The 18171-nt window shown below is 37.8% G+C and overlaps 1 protein-coding gene across 4 annotated transcripts in view; it reads right to left on the bottom strand.

Moving 5' to 3' along the window:
- dlgap4b (discs, large (Drosophila) homolog-associated protein 4b) overlaps positions 1-18171 on the bottom strand; it is a 149868-nt gene that overhangs the window by 50649 nt on the left and 81048 nt on the right. For all 4 annotated transcript variants that reach the window (XM_061727741.1, XM_061727743.1, XM_061727742.1 and 1 more), the window contains one exon: positions 5869-5915. The gene's annotated coding sequence lies outside the window, so the exon portion shown is untranslated. The remainder of the gene's footprint in view (positions 1-5868; positions 5916-18171) is intronic.

Below are 18171 nucleotides of genomic sequence, written 5' to 3'. Positions count from 1 at the left end.
ATGATTACTCCATAGGTGATTTTCTGGCTAACCTGTTTAACTGTGAATTGGATGGCATCTTACGTTTCACTTCTACTCGTTTTACAAATGAAATGCACATTATGTCTTCTTTGTGGGTATTCTCTGTTGTTACTTTTACTGTGTACTTTTCCGTCTTTTGCAACTTCCTGATCAAAGCTAAACAAAAAGCCTTCTGTGTATTATGTGTAGTCCATCTGCATTGTCATAAGAACAGTTTTAGTTGGGTTAATACATATACGTATATTTTAAAGGTCCGGTATTAGTCACTTGTAGTGGTTGTAGAATAGAAGTGCTTTGAGTGATGTACAAGACTAGAAAAGTGCTGAACAAATGAAGTGTATTCCAGTGTTGTGCATGAACGCGTTCAAATGAACGCGTTCATTTCTGTGAGAACGTTGAACTGAACGCAACATATTTACACATAAAGAACTTGAACGTGAACTTGTTCATTCTGCAGATCATGAACTGGAATTTGATCTGTTCAGATTATGTGAGCTTCACTGTTTAGGTCCAATTATTACGTAATAATCCTTCTTATTTCACCAGCGGGCGGCACATTTAAAATGCTCGACGAGCCCGGTGCAGTCTTTACAAATGTAGGCTGATTTATGGTTCCGCGTTACACCTACGTACGCGGCGTGCGGACCGTATGGTTCGCGTAGCCGCGTGCCTTACGCCGTAGTCTTCGCCGTCGATTTAACGCGGAACCATAAATCAGCCTTGACTGGTGAAGAGAGACGTTGCAGACGCAGCGTCAGCGAGCCGTCAGATGATGATCCGCTTATCATTATCTGCGGGAATTTTACACATCGTCTCCCAAAGAGTCTGACGGTAGGAAACTAACCTTTCTGTGTAAATTATGTCCACCTGCGCTGAGAAAACAAGTCTGAACGTCTGCCTCGTCAACTTCACATTTGAAACGTCATGTGGAGTTAAAGCATCCGCCCAGTGTGAGGAAATATCTGCGAGTCCTTAACAATCAAAAAAGTTCCCAGAAAGACCAAGAGGTCTGATTTCCCAGCAACAGGTAGACAAATTGATAATGCACTACAATGTTGGAGATTTACAGCCTCTGAATAAAGTTGAAACGCCACTAGGACGATACATGATTGTATTCAGCAGGGGTCTCCAACCCTGTCCTGCATGTTTTACATGTTTCCTTGCATCATCACACCTGATTGTAATTAATGGCCGTCATCAGCTTGTCATCCAGGTCTGCACAAGTCTGTTAATGACAGTCATTTATATCAGGGTTCTGAGGGGAAATATCTAAAACATGCAGGACAGGGGGTCCTGAGGACCAGAGTTGAAGACCACTGGTATACGGTGGGGGGCGTTTCATTCGTACTTCTAACCTAAAAATATTGAAATGAACTGAATTTGAACTAGTTCAAAATGAAAATAGTGAACTATGAATGTGAACAGTTCATTTTTAAACTATGTGAACTGAACTTTGAACTAGTTCATCAGAAGTATGAACTTGCACAACACTGGTGTATTCACCATTTCAACCTACTCATTGAATATATAAATTCCCATTTCTTCTTCCGAAAGAACAAATTTGACTATATTAAATACACAGTTTAATTTATTCTATAAGAAAGGAAAAACACTGTAGTGGCCAGTGTCTTAGTGATGTATAATAATAATAAGAGGAAAACCAAAAGGGTCTCTTGAACAGCAGTGTGTGTGTGTGTGTGTGTGTGTGTGTGTGTGTGTGTGTGTGTGTGTGTGTGTGTGTGTGTGTGTGTGTGTGTGTTAATAGTGATGTGTGTTGTAACTTATTTCACACAAACACCTAGCTACAGCAGCGTAGTCTAGCTTTGACTCGTTTGTAAGATGGGCTGTTAGAATTACTGTGTGGTGAAGTTAATTTCTCAGCATGACAAATGCCATGTGTGGCGTGAGAGCGTGCCTTGAGTCTTGAGATCCCTACTTTACTTTACTTTCTAGTAGTAGTATTTTCTAGTTTTAAATTTCCATTAAAATGGCAAAGTGGGAAAAAAGGTATGAAATCAAGAGGTGTTTATTCTTCCGAATACGCAAAATATTGTGTTCGTCTTTATCTAAATATTACAACGGACAGTTGAAAAACCAGTGTTGTACATATTAAAGTTCACTGAGCAACTGTAGTCACACAGAAATGACTGTAGTTGTCAGTCTCCAAGAAAGTGTGAACACAACTTTGAACATGATGAGAGTGATAAGCACCTCACTTACTGTATGTTGAAAGTAATACATACATTTGACCAGTTTAAATGTAGTAACTTACAGATTTTCCTGAAAAAACCTTGTTTGTTCATTTGGACATGGAGTCAATGTTTTCACTTGCTGTTGGACACCAAAAGCTTACTCTCTAGGGAAGCTTAATTGTTCCTTAGAGACTCCATGCAATACCCTTTTCAGCTTTTTTATGCGAGAAAATTGCAAAAGTTTTAATGTATAAAAATGCATAATTGCATACATTTTTTGTTGGCTTTTTTACTCTGTTGCATGGAAAGGTTTTATGAAAATATATTTCCACAGTTTTCTTGGAGACTGAATATTTATTTCCACAATGCACGGCATAATCGAAAATGTTTTAACGACTGTCATCTCACGCAAGCACAATAACTTAAAACACAGTCCTGTGAAGCCTCTTTTGTGCTACACAATTTTTTGGTCAGTTTCCAAGCTCAGAGACTGCTCTGGGAAGAATTGATGAGCAGTCAGCGATGTCCCATCAGCACCAGTTTCTTATGTGTGAACAACTCAAAGATGCATCTTTGTGATGGACACTCGCTAACCTGTGCTGATTGCTGATGGATCATCTCTGGAGATATTGGGGGAAACTCAATTTGAGCTACAACCAAAGAGTGATCAAGGAGTGGACTGATGTCATTGTGAAGAAGGCAATCTCACGGAAGAAGGGGAAGGTGCTGGAAAAAAAAAAAAAAAAAAAAAATGCAATGCACAGTACCACGATCTCACTGTAGCACAGCCAAACTCTGCAGCCAGTGTGTCCTATTGTATGTGTACATATTTCTATGTGTGATAGTTCTGCACAAATCATTGTATAAGCAGCTATCACTGTTCTTTCGTGCCTTGGCCCATTTTCAGATGGTTATGCCAAATTGTGTTTTATTGACAAATTTACAAAGTCGTGTAGTCTTCACAGCTGCCATCACCGAAAGTTGTGTAGTCTGAAAGCAGCCCAAGGAAAGAACCTTAATTACATTTAAAAGACAAGTTATAAAGGTGTTTTGGCAACAGGTACAGAATCTTTTCCCAGCTACCAAGTGTTTTTATTTCCTAATTTGAATACATCACTAAAGAAAGTCTGCAGTTGTCATGTCTTCACCTAAGCAAGTAAGGGTGCAGTGGCATGAAAAGTCCAGTGGGGCACAACAGTCTCTGCAGTTATACGTAGCCTCTCATTTTTCTGTGACACTGCCTACAACCCAAATTTGCTCAGAATTAAATGCAGGTTTTCTGCTAGATATAAATGATTGTGGCACACCACCAAGCTAAACTAAAAGCAACCATGCCTTCAGAATTCAGACCTTTTTTTTTAGATGTTATTAATGTAAATTATATCTGGATCCATATAAACATAAAGTCTATATTTACGCAGATTGATGGACCATAAATATGATAATTTCCACCTATTCCATACTGACATAAGTCATTCCACTATTTCAATAAGATGGTCTCAGCATGGGGCCCTCGTAATTGGTCGGCCCCATTTTTAGGTGCTTTGAGAGGAATAAGCTGTAACATTCTTGCAAATACTTATAACAATATAAATACACAAATATTTAAAACAGAATTGTCTTCGTAACAGAATCGATATTCATATAATTACATCTGTGATTAACGAAAGATTTTGTTACACATACTTAAAGGCAGCATATTGCTCCATAGCGCCATCTGGGGGGGGCCCAAATGCGGAGATGCTCATGAGTGGGTGAAAGCAGGGCGTAAAAGTAACTAAGAACACATGCAAATAGCACACAAATGAAAACAAGGATGGTTTCATGTTTGTGGCTTCATCTTTGTGACGTTTCTACATGCGCCTGCAGGAACCTTATGAGGACCTAATTGCTTGCTCATAAGTAAACACTACAAAAGGCTGTCGGCATGAAATACTCCAGCAGCTGGTGCAAAAGGAACAAATGCCAAAGGACACCTTGTGTGTATCTCTGAGTTGACAATGGCTTTGACATAATTTCTATTCGACGCCCTTGTAATTGGGAACATGTATTGGTCTCTGAAATCAGTGAAGGCCAGAACAAATCCAGACAGCATGTGAATATTATACTTATAGTTGTCAAATGGCCAAAAGACAAATGAAAATTCTGCTGATGTTGCTTGGAGTACTCCAGCTTTGTAAAGCATAGCATGATCTCCATATTATGAGTTAAAAGTTAATTTAGAATGAGTTTACAGCTTACTGGACAAGCAAATCAAACTGGTGCATCTTCAAGTAGTAAAATACAGTAAAGTATAACAAACAAACAAACATAAAATATAAAATGGTGTTTTGTCATGTGTCATCATCAGTGCAGTTTATTTCAAATATTAATGTAATTAAAGCTGCAAGCAATGATGAACGGGCCCTCGCGCACGCAATTTTCACCAATAAAAGTCAAGGACTCAAAACTAAGTCCGATGACACCACCCATGACTCTTTATGTCAAACCATTCAAAAGTTATGGCAGAAAGTAGGAACTATCAAATATCGACCAATCGTAAGAAGGGGCGGGGATAATTTGCACCAATTATGTTCAAGGACTCAAAACTAAGTCCGAGGACACCACCCACGACTCTTTATGTCAAACCATTCAAAAGTTATGGCAGAAAGTAGGAACTATCAAATATGGCGTCTATCGTCGCCACCGTAACGCTTTTGACTGAGAAAAGTAATACGCATCGCCGTAGGATCGACATGCACATTTTGATGTATAACACACCTGGGTGCACGTTATGGTTCGGGCCGCATTAAAGGACGAAGAAATGGCATAAATTGCGCCAAAATTACATGATTAATTCAAAATGGCCGACTTCCTGTTCGGTTTCGGCCATGGCGCCAAGAGACTTTTCTTTAAGTTGCAACATGATACAGGTGTGTACCGATTTTTGTGCATGTACGTCAAACCGTATTGTGGGGCTTGAGGCACAAAGTTTTTTAGGGGGCTCTGTTGAGCCATTAGGCCACGCCCATTAATGCAAACCATTAAATATAAAATTTATCGCCAGCCCTGGCTTGGTGCAAAATTTGGTGACTTTTGGGGCACATTTAGGGGGGCAAAAAGGCCCTCATTTCGACGGAACATAGAAAAGAGAAAAACGAGAAAAAACGAGAATGAGAAAAATACCTACAGATACAATAAGGCCTTCACAGTGTCAGTGCTCGGGCCCTAATAAGAGTTTGATGCATGAGAAATGAAGTCCTAATAAAATCTCATGTTAATATGTGTGATGTGTCTCTGAGAGGGGCAGAATCTTATAAATGCAAGAAGCTCTGAAGGAAAATTGCTAAAGAACTTTCTTACATTTCAGATGACAAACCTAAGCAAAAATGCCAACTCCATACAAGACATTATAAGAGAAACGTTTGTGTTTGTAACAAAAAACAACAAATTTCACCACTTTCTGCAGAAGTGAGTCAACCTCTGATCTGGCATCAGTTGGTATGTTTAATATAGCAATTAGCTTCAATTAAAGCAAGCTAAAGATCAGGGGTTCAATGCTGTGAGCATGCATGGGCATTTGTGAAGTCAATTGTAACTCCCTGTCTCAATTTAATTAATTTAAAAGCAACATTGCCAGCCGAGTCTGGAGATCAGCTTGGGGATAGGGACTTACATTGGCAGCTCATTTCTCAGAAGTCTCGATCTGAGTAGAGTGGATTCCTGGAAGAGATAAAAGGAAAACTGTCACATTTTATACATCTTACTTCTCCACACCACCATGCAATGGTTGGCAATGGCATGTGTGTGTCTCTCTCTCTCTCTCTCTCTCTCTCTCTCTCTCTCTCTCTCTCTCTCTCTCTCTCTCTCTCTCTCTCTCTCTCTCTCTCTCTCTCTTTCTCTCTCTCTCCTCTCTCTCTCTCTCTCTCTCTCTCTCTCTCTCTCTCTCTCTGTATATTTATATACTGTACTGTACACATAAATACAGTCTTTGGTCTTGTCTCAGTCTCGCCACGTCTTGGACCTGGATAATTGAGATGCCATTGCACACACCAAGGTGACAGAATGTTGTGATCACCAGTTCTTCCTCTTGTTAATGTACAGTTTTGTAAACTATTTGTATTTTGCATTGGATTTTATGTTTTGGTGCATCTGCATGTGTGCCTGTTTTTAATTACAGTATTGTGGTCATAATGGCCTTGTTTGAATAAATATATGGCATCATTAGCTTTTGAATAATATTTGCATATCGTTGTGATTTATTAAGTATTAGGTCTATGCCATTTCAGTGATGCTGATATACGGTGTAATTTGGCTACTGTAATGGTAAATAATGCAAGTTCAATTCAATAATTGCGTGTAGCTTTAATATTTAAAATTCACGTTTCATCTACACATTAATTACAATTTAATCAAGTAACATTTACTATTCATTAGACTTTTCTGAGGTGGAGGGGGGTGTTGGAGGCTGGTTATTTTGTTAGATGACTTTGGGACTAGTTAATAGTCATGTCAATCCTTAAAAGCACGCGATTCAATCCTCAAATAGTGTAGAAATAAAGGTAGTGCAGTCGCCACACATATTTGATCTCAGCTAATTGATGAAAACATTTATAGTGAGTTCACACACAGGACATCCATTGTCTCTGTTCTAATGTGCTGCAGTTGAATACAACCTCATATGTAAACTAAGCAGCTGAACCCAGGATGGTGCTTATGTTCTACAACACGCAAGATGACAAAATAATTGTTTTTTTTTTTTATCTTGGCTGAACTAGACTTGGTCTTGACTTGGTCTGTCTTGGTCTTGACACTCTCTGCCATTATGAACCAGTGCCTAATGGCTGTTAGTGTGCATGTAGCAGGTGGAAAGTAGAAGCAAACAGCTCCACCTTGTACTTAATCTGCTGTGCCCTACTTTCTCTCCCTTCCTCCTTTTCCACACCTTGGAGGGAAGAACAAAGGCACAGACTCGGCTTAACACATTTCACTCACAGTAGTCTTCGGCTCATTCACAATCCACTCACTTTTACATCTCCTGTGGTGTTACAGAAGCTCTGACAATGTTGGAGAGAGACTCTTTTCAGCCCTGGTCTCTGCAAGTGGTCGTTGATGCAACAGTTATACCACAGGATGTAACTTCACAGAGAACTTTAGACAGTGCCTCGGACCAGTGAGCGTTTGGAAAGCATCTTTTTATCTGTTGCTGCCTGTGAGGGAGTTCACGTTTCTCTGCATCAGTCTGACAAAAGCCACGTAGAGTCTGTGCAAAAACGTCTCCCACAAGTCATACATCAAAGCGCATCCAGGAACTCTTCTTCTGTGCTATGGATTAGTGTTTTTTTTTTTTTACAAGTCTTAAAATAAAGAAAATCCTTGACATTATTATATTCAGGCAGTAGTGTTAAATACTTTATAGCAAGTTTTTGTTCCCCTTACACACATTAAACTCAAAATATGAAAAGTATTGGATATTTATTATGGCAAAAAAGTGGAAAAAGCAAAGCATGAAAAAAAAAAAACTATCAGAAACTTGACCAAAAAAATAAAAAAGGCAGGTATAGTGCTTGATGTCTCCACTCTTCTCTTTGGCCCTAGGTGGCTTATTTCACAAAATTGTGACACCTAAAAGTGATGGCCCTGACCAAACCTGAGGTCAGAACGACCAGTCTAACATCAAATCAGGTCTAATAACAGTCAGGGGTTCAATATGCCCTTCAGCTATAACAAAAAAATACTGAGCCACACTGAGATGTGAAGGCAGCACAAACTATATAAAGTTATCCTTATTTGATTTATATACTGAACATACTGATATTCTGTAAAACATACCTCAAAAGATTATTTGCTCTAATTAATGACTTTTTTCAGGTTTGAAAATGAAAAACCATCTAATCACTAAATTATCTCGATAAAAAAACATGGATTCACCTTGAAATTTGCATTTCTGCACAGGTCTTAATGTACAATTAGGCTGCAGATAAAGTTTCACTGCTTGCATAACATATTTAGCACTTGTAGCTGATCAATAGGAAACATTGACAGGAAAAATGGGACCCAACGTGGGCGCTGTTACCTCAAACAATGGAAAAGATTATAAAGCCATTTGAAGGCTGTGATTTGTAGATTTAGAGTACACATTCCATAGCTTTGTCCAAGATATGGAATATGTCAAAATACCAGGACAGAAAATTCAAAGGAAATATGTCTGGAAAACATGGAAGCAAATAAATAAAGGACAACAAATGAAAAAAAGGGCTAAGATATAGTTTATCTTTTTCTAAACATCAAACAAACGAGTGAACATCTTCCAAGTGTGGTAATTTATATTCACTCATTTATTTATTATGGGGTTGTAATAACACAGCATCAGACCTGAACATATGTAGCATTTTTCTAAATCTTCTAAAACAGTTGCATCACTGCAGTTAGTTTTGATTTTTGGGACAAAATCAACAAACTCAAAAGAGCTTTGACCTTTTGCAATGAAATGTCAAGAAAGATTGCAAAGACACACAACCACACAAACACACCTCTTAACAGTGTTAAAGGTCATCTCATACTGGCTTCAGATTGTTCAAAAGAATCTAAATAACAAGAACAACAGCATAAACCAACACGGATCTGTCAATAGTTGGTAACTTTATTTGAAAGAACAAATGTTACTTCACTGTGAATCTGGCACCCACGTGCAAAAACAATAGATGTTACAGTTTTTTTCGATTGCTTACACACTAAAATTAAAAGTAGTACACTATTAGCAAAACCTTACACTCAAGAAGCAAAACATCAGCCCATATTTGCACAACTATAAGCACATTGTCAACCTCACACTTGTTGCAAAACTCTACACACAGTGATTTTCAAAACACTAAACACACTAAACGTACATTAGACACAAAAATCTATCATAAAGTCACTTCTTTGCAATACCAAAGCACTGACTGTCAAATTAGCACACCGTCCAACCAGTTGGTTCAACACAGTCTTCAGGTCTGCAAACACTTGTTTGCTTAAATGTAGACACACCAATCAGGTGTATCTACACTATAGAAAGCAGCAGGTGAGCTCATTGGTCTCCAAGCACAAGAGTCAGAGAAAGACTACAGTTTTTCTCGATTGCTTTGACGCATTTTGCACATCATGGGTCAACTTTATCTAATGCTCACACCTTCTTTGCACAGCAAGAGTCCTCTCTGGCGAATCGGTTAACTATTTATCATTGCTTTCACACAATTTTCTTTGACTTTTACTGTAATACACTTTTCAAAACAGTTAACACACTTCTCACAAAGAGACACAAACATAACTGATTTACCATGGCAACACATTGCAGACACTTTGTAGCAGCCAATTGGAACTGCTCTCTCAATTTTAAAAATTATCAGCACCTGTGTGAACTCTCTTTGCAAAACAAAGCAAGTAGTCCTCAACCTATCAAAGAGGTCAATAGCTTGAAGTTGACACCAAGCATAGATCGAGGAGGACGTGGACGAGGACATGTGGCCTGATCGTCAGGCCCGTGTCGACAATGCGTAATTTTCCTGTATTTTTATTTTTTTCATATTTACAGGGTTTCATTTGATTGTGTTTCATTTACAGTACTTCCTTTGAGAATTGACCTTTGTTGTACTGCATATTGAACCCTGTCATTTTGATTGCTTACAGTATGTGCATATGACAAGTACTGCAATAAATATTTTTCTGTCAGAATCTTGACATTTTGTACACAGTAGTACAAATGTAAATCAATGGTGTTGACAGGAACTTCAGCAATACAAAAACAGATCTACAATATTTTACTGTATACACATTTTCTGATTTTACTGTAAACTCTGTGACAGTATATTTCTAAGTTATATAACTAAGTTAGAGTGCTCAATACAAAACCCAAATTGTAGTATGTTGTCAGTTGTAAAATAGTCAATACTATGAGGGTGTTGGACAAAAGTTGATATTGATAGCTGTGGTTTCAATTTTGTTATCCATCGTTACAGTAAATAAATGAGAAAACACACATGTTCAATTGAGAAAAAATTCTAGGTATTGATGGAAAAGTTTGGTTTTGATGGATGTGTGACAAGTTTTGAGAAAGTGGCGTCATTCTGCAAACATCATAAAGTGTTTTGGTTATTTCAGCTTCTGTTAAGGGCTGTGTGTGAGCTGTTTTGAAAAAGTAAACTGTGAATGGAAAAATGGGCCAAAACGATCAAGAAAAACTGTATTTGTACTTTGTTGATAGTAGCCTACTCTAATCATAGGGACGTAGAAGTGCTAAAAGTGTTTTAGGTTTATCACAGCAGAGTGTAACTCGTGCAAAAAGAGTATAGTAATGTGAAACGTGTTTGTTTCATATGGTAACAAAGTGTGGTTTTTAAAAAGAAGTGTATAGTTTTTACAAGCGTGTTTAATTTTGCAAAGGATCTGTAGTGTTTTGCTAATTTGGTGTGTTGTTGTGCTAATTGTGTGTAGTGTTTTGAAACCACGGGCCCTGTTTTGAAAATCATGCTTAGGCAATCAAGAAAAACTGTAATGTGTAAAGCTGATTCCTCTTTGCTTCCCTGTGTAAGACTAAAGTTACATCAGACAACCATAACATTCCCCACAACTTCTAAAAATCACAGTTTAAAGATCATTCGTAAAGTTTAGATAAACTTGAATGAAAAACAAATGAAAGGCACTTCATGGAATTTGATGGGGACAGAACTGTGAACAGGATTCATGCCAACCTCATCTTGACTCGCTACATTGCTCACCAGATTTGAAGGATTAATGCCACACTGTACTTCAAGGCATCAAAGTTTGCTGGGGTGAAGTTGAGTAGATGAGGTATGAGATTGGGAAACAGATTGAGGTATCAGGTTGTTTGGGCTTTTCATGTGAAATGTCGGCTTAATGCTCTGGGAAAAAACTCTCATGGGTGTTACACATTGGATTCCATTCGTTCATGCAATGGAAGTCCTGAACAAAATTAAACTTAATTGAGAAATGATTACAAGACGTTAAATGTTGCTGATTTTGCAAGTAGGATGGATGTATTTATATTTCACATACAAACACACACAGAAACACGTTTCACCATGCTATCAAACAAAATATTGCCCTATAAAGAGCTATCATTATAGGAGGATCATTATGTTTTACACAGTGTAGTGGTTGCTTGGAAAGTCTGGTGCACCATAAAACCCCTTGCTGAAAAATTAATGTTCTAATTTAAAACAATGGACGAAGTGTTCAGTCACGGGACCCAGTAGTTGGTAAAGAGCGGATTTGAGTCTAAACTTACGTTACAACAGAGAAATAATCTGCAAAACACAGTTTTTGTTTTTTTTTGTATTTCTTTGTGCTAAGTTAACTTCTCCTTTGTTCGGGGTGCAGGCACGTTGATCTGGAGAGCCAACGGGGACAAACCGGGAAGGCGTCCAATGTATGTCAATCAAAGTTAGCTTTGGCTACCAGCTTCTTAAACCAATATTCGCCAAAAGAGCTGCGGAACTCCCGTCAGCCGTTTAACGCAGAACATACAGTTTAACATGTTGACTGGACGGCAAAATCAAAAATAACTGTCATGTTTAACCGACGATGGTTTTCACAAAAGGCTGGTTGTTTTTGCTAAGGGGGGGTAGCATGATCACAGTTGAGGAAGTCACAGTAACTAGCCATTGGCTGAGTCAACTGTCAATCAATCTTATGAGAAATACATTTATTATTTGTGGTCTAATTACTGCATTTGAATGATTAACACATTTATTATTCAAAAAATAAATATATAAATGTATTGCTTAACATAAATGATCCTGCTGTGGTACACAAAAATAAGCCCACAATGTTTTAATGGGTGTGAAATAAAACAAATGTTGGACATTTTAACTCGGGAGTCAATGGAGATGCACTCCCTTCTGGAGCCAGTCAATTTATGGTAGGCACTTGGTTCTGATATGACTGTGATGTTGCAACTGGGCCTATGATTGACTGACCAGGGTGTAGCCCTGCTCTTACTGAGAGAGAGTTGAAACAGGCTCCACCCAACCCCCGTGACCCTGACCAAGAAGAAGTAGGTATTGATGATGGATGAATGGATGGATGTTGCAACTTACATAAATAATAATAATAATAAATCAACCTAGATTTGTTTTACTTTGACACCAAGCCCCCAACTCTGAACTCAAGAGATTTGATTTAATGTTATTTTTATTTATTTATTTTTCCCAGTGTTGGGACTGAACACTGCTTTAAGCATGACTGAAGGGTAATGCTTGTGTGCAAGTCTGATATGATGCAAATGTTGTTATCTGCACCAGTTCATGAGGGCCTGCTGAGCCCTGTGTAGCCCTAAAATGTGTCCAATTGGAATAAAACAGACCAGACAAAGTGGATGGAGCAGAAAAACAACAACAATGGTTGATTTGACAAGACACTGCAGGAGAATTGTTCTTTTCCACACCTCCATCAATTTGGTCTCATGACCTGTCATTTTAAACAATAAAGTTTATGTTTTTTTTTTGCAATGACAATATTTTCCTCACTAATTTTCCTTTTTAAATATTGAGACTTGACACTCACGTCTTGATAGGTTTAAGAGTTAAACACATGATTAATTGTAGAATGAATGTATAGTTTAAGGCTGGACATTTTAATATACAACCCTAATTTTGAAAAAGTTGTGACTATATGGAAAATGTAAATAAAAATAGAATATAATAGTCATGATTTGCAGATAACTCATTTTAATCCTAAAAAAATCAGTTTCCTACACTTCCCTCACCAATCGTACTCCTCAGCTCTTTTCTGATCGAGCTTGTCCCAAACGAAACTACAAAACTCTTACCGGTATTTGTTATTGCCACATAAAATTGGTAAAATGAGGCATCAGATATTGATTATCCACACTGATTTCAGTTGACATTGTGAGGTTATGCCAATAAAACACCCTTTTGCGACCTTGATCAAGGATCATTGCATACAATACATAGCAAAAACAACTTCTTATACGTGATATAAGAAATAATTAGCCCGAGCACTTACAGTGCGAAGGCCCTATTGTATCTGTAGGAATTCTTTCTTCTTTCTTTATTTTCCTTCTGACGAAAGGAGGGCCTTTCCCCCCTAAACGTGCCCCAAAAGTCACCAAATTCTGCATGCAAGCCAGGCCTGGCGAAAAATTTGATATTTAATGGTTTGCATTAATGGGCGTGGCCTAATGGCTCAACAGCGCCCCCTAGAAAACTTTGTGCCTCAAGCCCCACAATACGGTTTGACGTACATGCACGAAAATCGATACACACCTGTATTATGTCGCAACTTAAAGAAAAGTCTCTTGGCGCCATGGCCGAAACCGAACAGGAAGTCGGCCATTATGACTTAATCGTGTAATTTTGGCGAAATTTATGCCATTTCTTCAGCCGCTTCTTCGCCCGAACCGTAACGTGCACCCAGGTGTGTTATACATCAAAATATGCCTCTCCATCCTGCGACAACGCGCATTACTTTTCTCAGTCAAAAGTGTTACCGTGGCGACGATAGACGCCAAAAAGCGCGACCCCCTTCATCTGGTTGGTCCATATTTGATAGTTCCTACTTTCTGCCATAACTTTTGAATGGTTTGACATAGAGAGTCGTGGGTGGTGTCATCGGACTCGGTTTTGACTCCTCCCCTTCTTCTGATTGGTCGATATTTTATAATCCCTTTTTTCTGCCATAACTTTTGAATGGTTTGACATAGAGAGTCGTGGGTGGTGTCATCCGCTAAATGTCCAGGCCTGAAAACATCTACATGCAAGTCATACAAGCGCTTCCACTGCAGCCTGAACGTGCACAAGGCCCGTTAATCGCTGCTTGCAGCTTTAATTATTGTTATTATTTTAATTAAAGAAAGCCCCTCTTCTTCTTTATTTTTTTGGCCACTACTAAGTGGGAAAATAGAACAGTAAATGGCCATGGGCCGAGTCTCACACTTGGGCTGACTGCTATGAGCACAAACTGTAAGATGTACATATGAAAGGCCTTTTTTGTAATTTCATCTACTTATTCATTTGTTTTTTAAATTCTATAGAAATATCAGTACTGCACAATTCTCATTACGTCCACGAAAGGTTGTGTCTCTGATGTCTGAAGAATACATTTGTGAGAAAATCTTAAAATGCTTGAAATTTTCTCAAAGAACGACTGGATGGGATTTTAGTATTTCTCACTCCATAGCGCATGATTGTTGTTGTTGGATATCTGATGTCTGATCCCTTAGACAGCAGTGCATCAGTATTCTCATTCAACAGTTGCTGATATAACCAAATGGGAAAGGTTTTAGTTTAGTTTAAGAAAACTTTAAGAACTAAAAACAGAGCTACACTCACAAATGCCAGTAAGAACATAACTGTTATAAAATCAACCTAACGTTAGCCTTGTCCAGAGGTGGTTTGATGTCTCTACGCTCAGATGCATCATGGACCATCCCAGCATGGGGATGTATATTGTGCTCAGAGAAAATTAGTATATCCAAATTCAAAAATCTGTTATCAGCAACAAGTCCCAAAGCCAGCATCTGCTATGATATTATGTTGTATTAGCACCTTTGGCCAAGATATTTACATTTTTTTGTTGGCAGAATTATTGATGAAAAATACATGTTTGTGTAGCATTTTTTAATAATCTAAAACCACAGTCTGCCTACATGACAAAAACTAGTTTAAGAAAAGGAGGGCACTGGGATTGGCCTGTCCCCAATAAACTTACGTACTGTTGCAGACTTTAAGACACGTTTGAAAGACGAAAATACACAAAATGTGTATTTTCAGTGCCAGAATATGTTTCTATGTGTAATGAGAAGGAAAAGCAAAACTACAAAGAGATAAAAACTTAACTATCCTGCTTTTTTGAGGAGTGTATAGCAGGGTTGAAATAACAAAACATTAACAAAATGACATAAAGTAACAAAATTTGTTTCTTCATTTCTCTTTTTCATTTTCCATGTCCTCCTAGCCTTTTCTGATCTGGGGGTGTGAAAGAGAGACACACTGGGAGTACAGACATGCAAGTACCTGGCTCTAATTCACTGTCAGCTATGAAATCCAAATATAAGAGACATTATCAAGAAAACACTGATTATCAAATGGCTCAGACTCCATTTTATAAATTGTCCAACTGGCTGCATAAACACTGTAGAAAGTTAACTACATACATGTGAAAAGGAACAGACTGGTGAAAAAGGCCAACAGACGTAAGGGTCCTTTAGAAATCTGTTGGGCCATTTTGTCAAGATGAATATGACAACTTCTCTTATTTATTCAACTTGTAATGTTTAGCAAGCAGATGGGAGGCTTCTTAAGTGTGACTTAAGATGAATCCCACAACAGAGGAAGTGTGACAACGTTTTTGAAAAGACTTTGCTCATTCCCCAAATCTCTTCATGTTATAATTATGCTAATGACTCAGTATCTGGCAGCAGAGCCTGCAGCTGGATTAAACGTGGTCACTGCAATATTAAAGGTGCACGTTTGTGTGTGTGTGTGTGTGTGTGTGTGTGTGTGTGTGTGTGTGTGTGTGTGTGTGTGTGTGTGTGTGTGTGTGTAAAACAGACGACAACAACACATGTGCATGTGCTTAAGTCACATTAATTTGTTAATGCTCATTTGAAAATGACCCTTTTGAATCCCTTTGATCCTGAAGTAAAGACAGTTCAGCAATGAAAGCGTTGTGCACGTCTCATTATTTAGCAAACTGTCTTTGAGTGATCAGATGCTGCATCGTTATCACTGACTTAATAAGAGGCACTTTCTTAAGTCGCTTTCTAACTTTGCTGCTGTAATTTGAGATGAGCAGCACTTGAACACACCCTCTTTCACTCTTTATTAAAAATATTGTTATGTAAAGCACATTGAATTGTGTTGCATGGAATGTGCTATACAAATCAACTTGCTTTGCTTTGGTAACACTTAAGATCATGCCTTAACATGCAAAGGATAATTGTTTCCATTCATTTGTTTTCTAATAACAGATAACCAGTGCAGTTTATCTTAATCATACATGAGTGAATAAGGAAACAAGATGTCAGAAAAACTCAATGGATGACAACTGGCAACCTATTGTGATATGATGCTGCACTGTGATACACACTGAGCTACTTAGAGAATTTAAGGGACAACACATTTGGACCAAAATCATCTTTTATGATAATTATGAATAAAAATATACTTCTATGAGCGTTTACAATGTACTAGATGTCAGTGGGAGAAAACACAATGATTGCTTTGTGGCATATCAAACTGTGTTTGTGGACTCCTTTTTGTTTTCATATTCATTTGGGCAATTTCCTCCATGGCTTGAGTGCAGAGAAGAGAAAGAGACAGGAAGAAAAACAACTAATTCAGGCTCTCCGTGGTGCTGAAAAGTCATTCACAAGAATAGGTAAAAAAAACCAACCCCTTTAGTAGAGGCCACATTGATACTCTTGAACTCTAATGAGGTTGTGCATCAAAAGTTCCAAATTAAAATTTATATTTTTTATTCTGATATCTCATTTGTGTTAATTTTTATGGGGTCTTTGATCGATCTATATATGACAACATTGCATGTGACATAAATCAGAACAAACATAAGATAAATGTGGCTTTTAACCGAAATGATTGCACCAAGTGCCCTCATCACTGACCTGCACAGGTGCAATGCTGAGGTTTGCATGGCTGCTGAGCAAACCATCCCTGCCACAGAAAGGCGCACAAGTTTGGTCAAAACTACCTGACATTTTAATTCTTTTGAAGTTAAGGCTTAATAGTTCAGTAGTCAATATTATTGGTGACCAAGCCATAGTATTACAGTATGTGGAAGGTTTTCATACAGCTGAACAAACCTCTGTGATCTCTTCACAGTCAATAGCGGGGCAATCTCTCTTTCCTTCCTGTCATCTGGGACACAATATTTCCAAAACTAGCTGCAATTGCTTCCATTCTGAGCTATTTGTGTCCTGCCTCAAAAAAAAAAAACTCAGCCGCTTCAATATTGTCTGAGAAATTTGATGTTTTCTGTTTTTGACACAAATGCTGACCGGTATCGGTTGCAGATGTCTGCTGTTTCAGAAGGCTGTCATATTCACATGAAAGTCAGATTAAAAACACTTATAGTCACAAATGTGATCCCTCAAAATCAAATTTACTAAAGGATTGCATGATAATTGATTATCGTGGCTGGTAGTGTGAATGTTGTAATCAAAGAACTCTGTTCCTTTACTTTTATTGTATCTTTTACTAACTTGACATTGTGAATTATCTCACTCCTAACTTTTATGAATTGCTTAACAACACACCCTTGAAGTCTCTGTGGTACCATTAGTAATATTAGTAGTTTTTAAACCCCACATAATTGAGACTATTGAAGACTACTTCATATACAAGTGTGATGTCTAGAGATGTCCCCAGAGGCTTCTTCATGAAATGCAAAGCAGTTTTTCCTCTGAGAGACACTGAGACATTTTTAATTTCACCTATTAACATGTTGAATCAGTTCTTTGAAAATGCATCGATATTTATATTATATTAAGAGATTCATCCTATCAATCAATTTACAGTTTAAGAGTCTAAAGAGACTAAACATTTTTGGTAAAGTAGAACATCTTAATGTCTCAGTGAACCTCTGGAGAAAAGTGTCTGCTGACAGAAAAGCTGTCTTATTATCTCCTACAAGGAAAATATCCAATTAGTTATTCAAGAGAGTTTGTGAGACCTCTTAATTAAAATAAATGACTGCTGAGACAGAAGTCCTTGGTCTCTTGTATACAGCTCAGTTGGCACATGCTTTTCACTTATTTTTTTAACTTTAGTATTATAATATGGGAATACTTCCCACATTTTCAAATTCAAATTTAACACAACCTCAGATGAACATGATGTATTCCACAACGTCACCGTTTAAGTAATAAAAACATCCTGACTGCTTCATGGGGAGTAGGAGGATACTCCAAAGATTGCTAATAAAATCAAACAAACAAACA

This window comes from Cololabis saira, chromosome 8 (genome assembly GCF_033807715.1).
Source record: "Cololabis saira isolate AMF1-May2022 chromosome 8, fColSai1.1, whole genome shotgun sequence".
NCBI classification, from domain to species: Eukaryota; Metazoa; Chordata; class Actinopteri; order Beloniformes; family Belonidae; genus Cololabis; species Cololabis saira.
The sequence above is the reverse complement of the archived record's forward strand: the minus strand, read 5'-3'. Positions and strand labels throughout refer to the sequence as shown.